Source organism: Pristis pectinata, chromosome 33 (assembly GCF_009764475.1).
Source record: "Pristis pectinata isolate sPriPec2 chromosome 33, sPriPec2.1.pri, whole genome shotgun sequence".
Taxonomy (NCBI): Eukaryota; Metazoa; Chordata; class Chondrichthyes; order Rhinopristiformes; family Pristidae; genus Pristis; species Pristis pectinata.
In genome coordinates, this window is record NC_067437.1 from 19490155 (window position 1) to 19497335 (window position 7181).

Genomic DNA, 7181 nt, shown 5'->3' on the forward strand with positions numbered 1-7181 from the left:
AAATGTGCCATTGTACACTTTCGAAACAGAAATAAACGGGCAGATTATTATCTAGAAGGAGAGAAAATTCAAAGTACAGAAGTACAAAGGGACTTGGGGGTACTCGTGCAGGATACCTTAAAGGTTAACCACCAGGTCAGATCGGTGGTAAAGAAAGCGAATGCTATGTTGGCATTCATTTCGAGAGGTATATTGTATAAAAGTAAGGAAGTGTTGATGAGGCTCTGTGGAGCACTGGTGAGGCCTCATTTGGAATACTGTGCACAGTTTTGGGCCCCATATCTTAGGAAAGATGTGCTGATGTTGGAGAGGGTTCAGAGGAGATTTATGAGGATGATTCCCGGAATGAAAGGGCTTATGTATGATGAGCGTTTGTCGGCTCTTGGACATTTAAAATGTTGAAAGGACTGGACAGAGTACATGTGGTCAAGCTGTTTCCCTTGGTGGGTGAGTCCAGGACCAGAGGGCACAATCTTAGAATTAGAGGGTACAGGTTTAAAACAGAGATGAGGAGAAATTTCTTTAGCTAGAGGGTGGTGAATTTGTGGAATTCCTTGCCACGTACAGCTGTGGAGGCCAGATCATTGGAGGCGTTTAAGAAAGAGATAGATAGACATCTAAATAGTCGGGGTATCAAGGGATATGGGGATAAGGCCGGAAATTGGGGTTAGAATAGTTGTTTTTTGTTTCCCCCACCCCCCCCCCCCAAATTTCTCATTCTTTTTTCTTTTTTCCCTTTTCTTTGGAGCAGACTCAATGGGCCGAATGGCCTACTTCTGCTCCCTTGTCTTGTGATCTTGTGAAGTCATTCATGTATATCCTCTCCCAGTGTTCTGTTTTTTTATTATATTTTATTCAAATTAGTCAAGGAAAATACATATACACAGACTTGGAAATGTTGTATTTGATTAAATGGAATCAGAAACATTTCAAGCTGTTTTTTATAACAAAAAAAAGAATCCCCTGGATTGCAAAATGTTTTTCCTTTGAGTGGGGATGCTGAAAATGAGATACTCCTTCTTCCATTATTGGTCCAAATCACAAAACTGAACAAATGATGAAAAGAAAAAAAATTGTCCAGTGAAAGAATGGAATTTTTCTCTCCAGTCTTCCTAAACACACAACCATACAGTTAATGAATATGGAGGAATAACAAAAGGAAGACATAATTTAGACCGAGCAATTACATATGTCATTGTGACATTACAGGTGAACAGAGAAGTAAATGTATAAGTAAATTAAAATCACTAAATTCAGTTAAAACAGTTTAAAATTTTAAAGTGCTGTTTATTTTGAAAATTACATTGATTACTGAGTCAAACAGGTGGAGGAGCCCCATGCCTTAGCCTGATTTGAGGGCAAAGTAAGGCTTTCAGCAATGACCAGAAGCTGCTGTCTGTGCATTCTGCAAAAGAGTACCTCTGACAAGACCAGGGGACGAAGGAAAAAAAGCTGGAAAATGCCACAAGCATCAGTGTAATAACCAGCAGCAAACCGACAAGACAAATGGTCTTAATCTGAGAACAAAACCAAATGGACTGGTCCGACTGATCTTCATTTCTAGAGAAAGGGGAAAAAATTGCAATTTCCAATTCAGTATCAGCGCCGGCATCGTAGGTCCAAATAAGAAATGCAACACATTTATTCTATCGATCATTGCAAATATCCAAGATTGCAATTTTGGTACAATTTCATTAAAATCAGAAATTATATCAAGGGCTAATCATTTTGTCAGTGTCTTCACCCATCTATGTCATTTCCAACTTTGCAAATTAATAACTCCAAATTAAGAACACAATAATTATGGGGTTTATAACGCATACTTCTGAAGAGATTTAGACAACTTTTAGTTACATTTAATTAAGCTATATATTTAATACTGGTACTAATAGACAATGATTAGTTCACTGAATGGATACATTGTTTATCACAGATCTTGCCAGAAATCATCTGATGGCGACATTTATGGAGCATCAGGGTTATTTTTGGCGGTAATATCATTCAGTTTTATGCTTCATTTACAAAAACTTTAACTCACTAGCCTCCACCCCGTTAAGAAAAAGCTACTGGACAACTGTCAGTGAGTATTCATGTAGGCTGGGTTACTAGCATTAATTATAACAATGAACTAAATATTACTAGTTACAAAAAAGTCACCGCTTTCATTGATCCTCCTCAATTGCCCTTGTTCCAGTGAGTGTCACAATACTTGAGCCTTTTTCATACTACAACTAGAATTGTCTTTACTCATTTTCAGGATGTAGGACCAGAGTCAAGGCCAGAACTTATTGACCATATCCTTCCATCTTGATTATTGGAGTGTGTCCAAATGCCACTTGAACAGTTATTGTATCTGATTCCATCACCTCTCCTGATAACATGTTCCAGATATTAATCACTCTACATAAAAAAAACTTACCCCTTACATCCCCTTTAAAATAACTGGCAACAACCCGTCACTCCCAGATGAGCTCAGTGCCTTTTCTTGTACACTTTGACACAGAGAACCATGACACACCCACACAAGCCCCCAAGTCTCCAGATGACCCTATAATCTCAGTCTCTGAGGCCAACGTCTGAGCATACTTCAAAAGTGTCCAAATGGCATAACCGGCACAGTACTAAAGATCTGTGCAGACCAACTGGCTGGAGTATTTACGGACATATTCAACCTCTTGCTTCTATGGTCTGAGGTTTCCATCTGCTTCAAAAAGGCATCTGTTATATTGGTGCCTACAGTAACCTACCTGAATGACTACCTTCCAGTAGCACTGACATCAACCATAATTAAGTGCTTCGAGAAGTTAGTTTTGGCGCAAATCAACTCCTGCCTCAGAGATGACCTTGATGCCCTTCAATTTGCTTACCGCCACAACAGGTCAACATCAGATGTTATTTCTCTGGCTCTTCACTCTGCTCTGGACCATCCGGACAACAGGAACACATATGTCAGCTTTGACTACAGCTTGGTGTTCAATACAATCATCCCATCCAAACTTATCATCAAGCCTCAAGAACTGGGCCTCTGTACCTCCCTCTGCAACTGGATATTCAACTTCCTTATTGGCAGACCTCAATCAGTGAGGATCGGTAACAACATCTCCTCCTCACTGATCATCAACACAGGTGCACCTCAAGGCTGCAGGTTTAGCCGCCTGCTCTATTCTTTATACACATGACTGTGTGGCTAAGCACAACTTCAATGCCATATACAAACTCGCCGACGGCACTATTGTTGGATGAATCACAGGAGTTGATGAGTCAGCATACAGGGGTGAGATCGGACATCTGATTGAGTGGTGCCACAACAATCTCTTACTCAATGTCAGTAAAGCTAAAGAACTAATGGTTGACTTCAGGAATGGGAAGGAGGGAAAACATACACAAGTCTACAGTGGTGGATCAGCGGTGGAGAGGGTCAGCAGCTTTAAATTCCTGGGCATTAACATGATGACCTGACCTGGGACCAGCACATAGATGCAATCACAAGGAAGGCATACCAGTGTCTTTACCTTCTTAGAAGATTAAGGAGGTTCAGCATGTCACTGAACACTCATACAAACTTGTACAGAGGTACTGTTGAAAGTATCCTGACTGGTTGCATCAGGATCTGGTACAGCAATTCAAATGCATGGAAACATAATAGCTGAGGAGAGTAGTAGACTCAACCCAATACATCACTGGCACATCCCTCCCTCCCATCGGAAGTATCTATGTGAGGCACTCCCTCAAGAAGGCAACATCTATCATAAAGATCCCTTCCATCCAGGCCATGCCATCTTCTTGCAGCTACCACTGCTCCAGCACTGGCCCATGTGGCATGCCATTAGACATAGACCTCCAGTCTGAGAAACAACCCTTGACCATCACCCTCTGCTTCCTACCACTGAGCCAATTATGAATCCAATCCACTATCTCCTCCTAGATCCCATGCCATCTAACCTTCCAGACTAGCCTGACATGAAGGACCTTGACAAAGGCCTTGCTAAAGTCCATATAGACAACATCCACTGCCCTACCCTCATCTACCCTCTTGGTTACCTCCTTGAAGAACCCCAAGTGAATTGTCAGACACGACTTCCCATGCACAAAGCCATGCTGACTGTCCTGAATCAGACCCTGTCTCTCCAAATGTTGGTAGATCCTGTCCCTCAGAATCCCCTCCAGCAATTTACCCACTACATATGTCAGACTCACTGGCCTGTAGTTTCCTGGTTTGTTTTTGCTACTTTAAACAATGGTACCATATTAGAGTCACAGCACAGAAACAGGCCCTTCAGCCCAACTGGTCTATGTCAACCACAGCATCCTCCCTGCTAGTCCCAGTTGCCCGCCTTCGGTCCATAACCCTCCAAGCCCCTCCCCTCCATGTACCTGTCCAAATGCCTCTTAAATGTTGCAATTAGAACATAGAACAATTACAGCACAATTCAGGCCCTTCGGCCCACAAAGCTGTGCCAAACATGTCCCTACCCTAGAAATTACTAGGCTTACCCATAGCCCTCTATTTTACTCAGCTCCATATACCGATCTAACAGTCTCTTGAAAGACCCTGTCACATCAGCTTCCACCACCGTTTCTGGCAGCCCATTCCACACACTATTGTGCCCGCCTCGACCACTTCCTCTGGCAGCTCATTCCAGGTACTCACTACCTTCTGCGTAAAGAAGTTACTTCTCAGGTCTCTTTTAAATCTCTCCCCTCCTATCTTGTATCTGTGGCCTGTACCTTTATGATCGTCCACCTTATCCTTTCCCCTCATGATTTTATAAACTTCTGTGAGGTCACCCCTCATTCTCCTAAGCTCCAAGGAATAAAGATCCAATGTGGCCAACCTCTCCCCATAACTCAGGCCCTCTAGTCCAGGCAACATCCTCATAAATCTCTCCTGCACCCTCTCCAAATTGGCAATATCCTTCCTACAACAGGGTGACCAAAACTGTACATAATACTCCAATTGCGACCACACCAACGACTTATATAACTGCAACATGATGTCCCTATTCCTAACCTCGATGCCCTGACTGATGAAGGCCAGCATGCTAAATGCCTTCTTCACCATCCTGCCTACTTGCGTGGCTATTTTCAGGTCTGTTTGTTCCACAACACTCGTCAGTGCCCTGCCATTCACTGTATAAGCCCTACCCTGGCTTGACTGTCCAAAGTGCTTCACCTCACACTTACCTAAGTTGAAATCCCTTTGCCATTCCTCATCCCATCTCCCTAACTGATCAAGATTTCTTTGCAATTCATTGTAACCTGCTTCACTATGAAAAAGACCCCCTAATTTAGTATCATCAGCAAACTTGCTAATCGTGCCATGTACATTCATATCTAAATCATTTGCATAAATAATGAATAACAGAAGTCCCAACACTGACCCCTGGGGCACTCTACTAGTCAGAGGCCTCCAGCTGGAGAATCAACTTTCGACCTCTGTTTCCTATCATTGAGCCAATTCTGAATCCACCTTGCTAGCTCCCCCTGAATTCCATACGACCAAACCTTCCAGATCAGCCTGCCATGTGGGATCTTGTCAAAGGCCTTACTAAAGTCCATATAGACAACATCCAGTGCCCTACCTTCATCTATCCCTTTAGTTACATCTTCAAAAACTCCAAAAGATTTGTCAGACGTGACCTCCCACGTACAAAACCACGTTGATCAGATCTTGACTATCCAATTGATGGTAGAACTTCATCAGAATTCCATCAGAATTCCCTCCAGTAACTTCCCTCCAACTGGAAATATTAGCCATCTCCTGTGGTTCCACATGTAGGTGGCCCTGAACTTGGCATGTCGAACAGTAACATGTTGCCCCTGGACTCTTGATATGACTCTTTTAAAAGCTTCCCACTTGCTAACTGTTCCTTTGCCTTTAAATAGAGTCACCCAGTCAACCCCAGCTAGATCCTGCCTAATGCACTCAAGTTGGCCCTGCTCCAGTTCAGGACTTTAACCTGTGGACCTCTTCTATCTTTTTCCATAACTATTTAAAAACTAACAGAATTGTGTTCACTGGACCCAAAGTGCTCCCCAACTGCCACTTCAGTTACTTGGCCCACCTCGTTCCCTAACAGGAGGTCCAGTATTGCTCCTTCTTGAGTAGGTTCCTCTATATATTGCGTGAGGAAATTGTTTTGGATGCACTGCACAAATTCTGCCCCATCCAGGCCCCTTGCCTCTGGGTGGCCCGGTCAATAGCGGAAAATTGAAATCTCTTACATGTTCCTCTGTCATGCCTAAAGCATCGGTATCCCAGAACATTGAGCAGCCAGACCTGCCCTTCTCTCAGCCACGTTTCTGTTATGGCCACAATATCCCAGTCCCTAGCGGCAATCCACACCCTTATTTCATCCACTTTACCTGCTAAGCTACATGCATTGAAATAGATGCAATTTAAACCAGTGGTCCTATCTGCCTTAGCCACTCTCTGTAACCTTACCTGTGGCCAGAGATGAAGTAAGAATCTCTGCAAGAGCCTCCGCAATTTCTTCTTTTGGTTCCCACAAGGTCCAAGAATGCACTAGGTCAGGCCCTGGGATTTATCCACCTTAATGCACTTTAAGGCCTCCAATACCTCCTCCCTGCTAATTCATGTGTGGTCCAAGACAACACCACTCATTTCCCCCATTTCCTTAGCTTTCATTGAAAGAGAAATATTCATTAAAAATCTCACCCATTTCCTTTGGTTTCACACACAGATGGCCCTGTTGATCTTTAAGGGGACCTGTTCTCTCCCTAGCCTCCCTTTTACTCTTAATATACCCATAGAATTTCTTTGGATTTTACCTCACCTTACCTCCCAGATCCTTCTCATATCCTCCATTTGCCTTCCTAACTTCTCTCTTAAGTGCACTCCTGCACTTCTCGTAGTCATCAAGAGATTCACTAGTTCACAATTGCTTACGCGCAGTGTATGCCTCTTTTTCTTAACCACAGCCTCAATATTTCTCATCAACCATGGTTCCTGAAACCTGCCAGCCTTCACCCTTCACCCTAACAGGAACATGCAGGCCCTGAACTCTTGACGTCACACCTTTAAAGGCCTCCCATTCAATAGACGGTCCCTTCCCTGCAAACAATCTCACCCAATCAACCACTGCAAGATCCCGTCTAATGGCTCCAAAATTTGCTCTGCCCCAATTCAGGACCTTAACCTGTGAACCAGTCGTATCCTT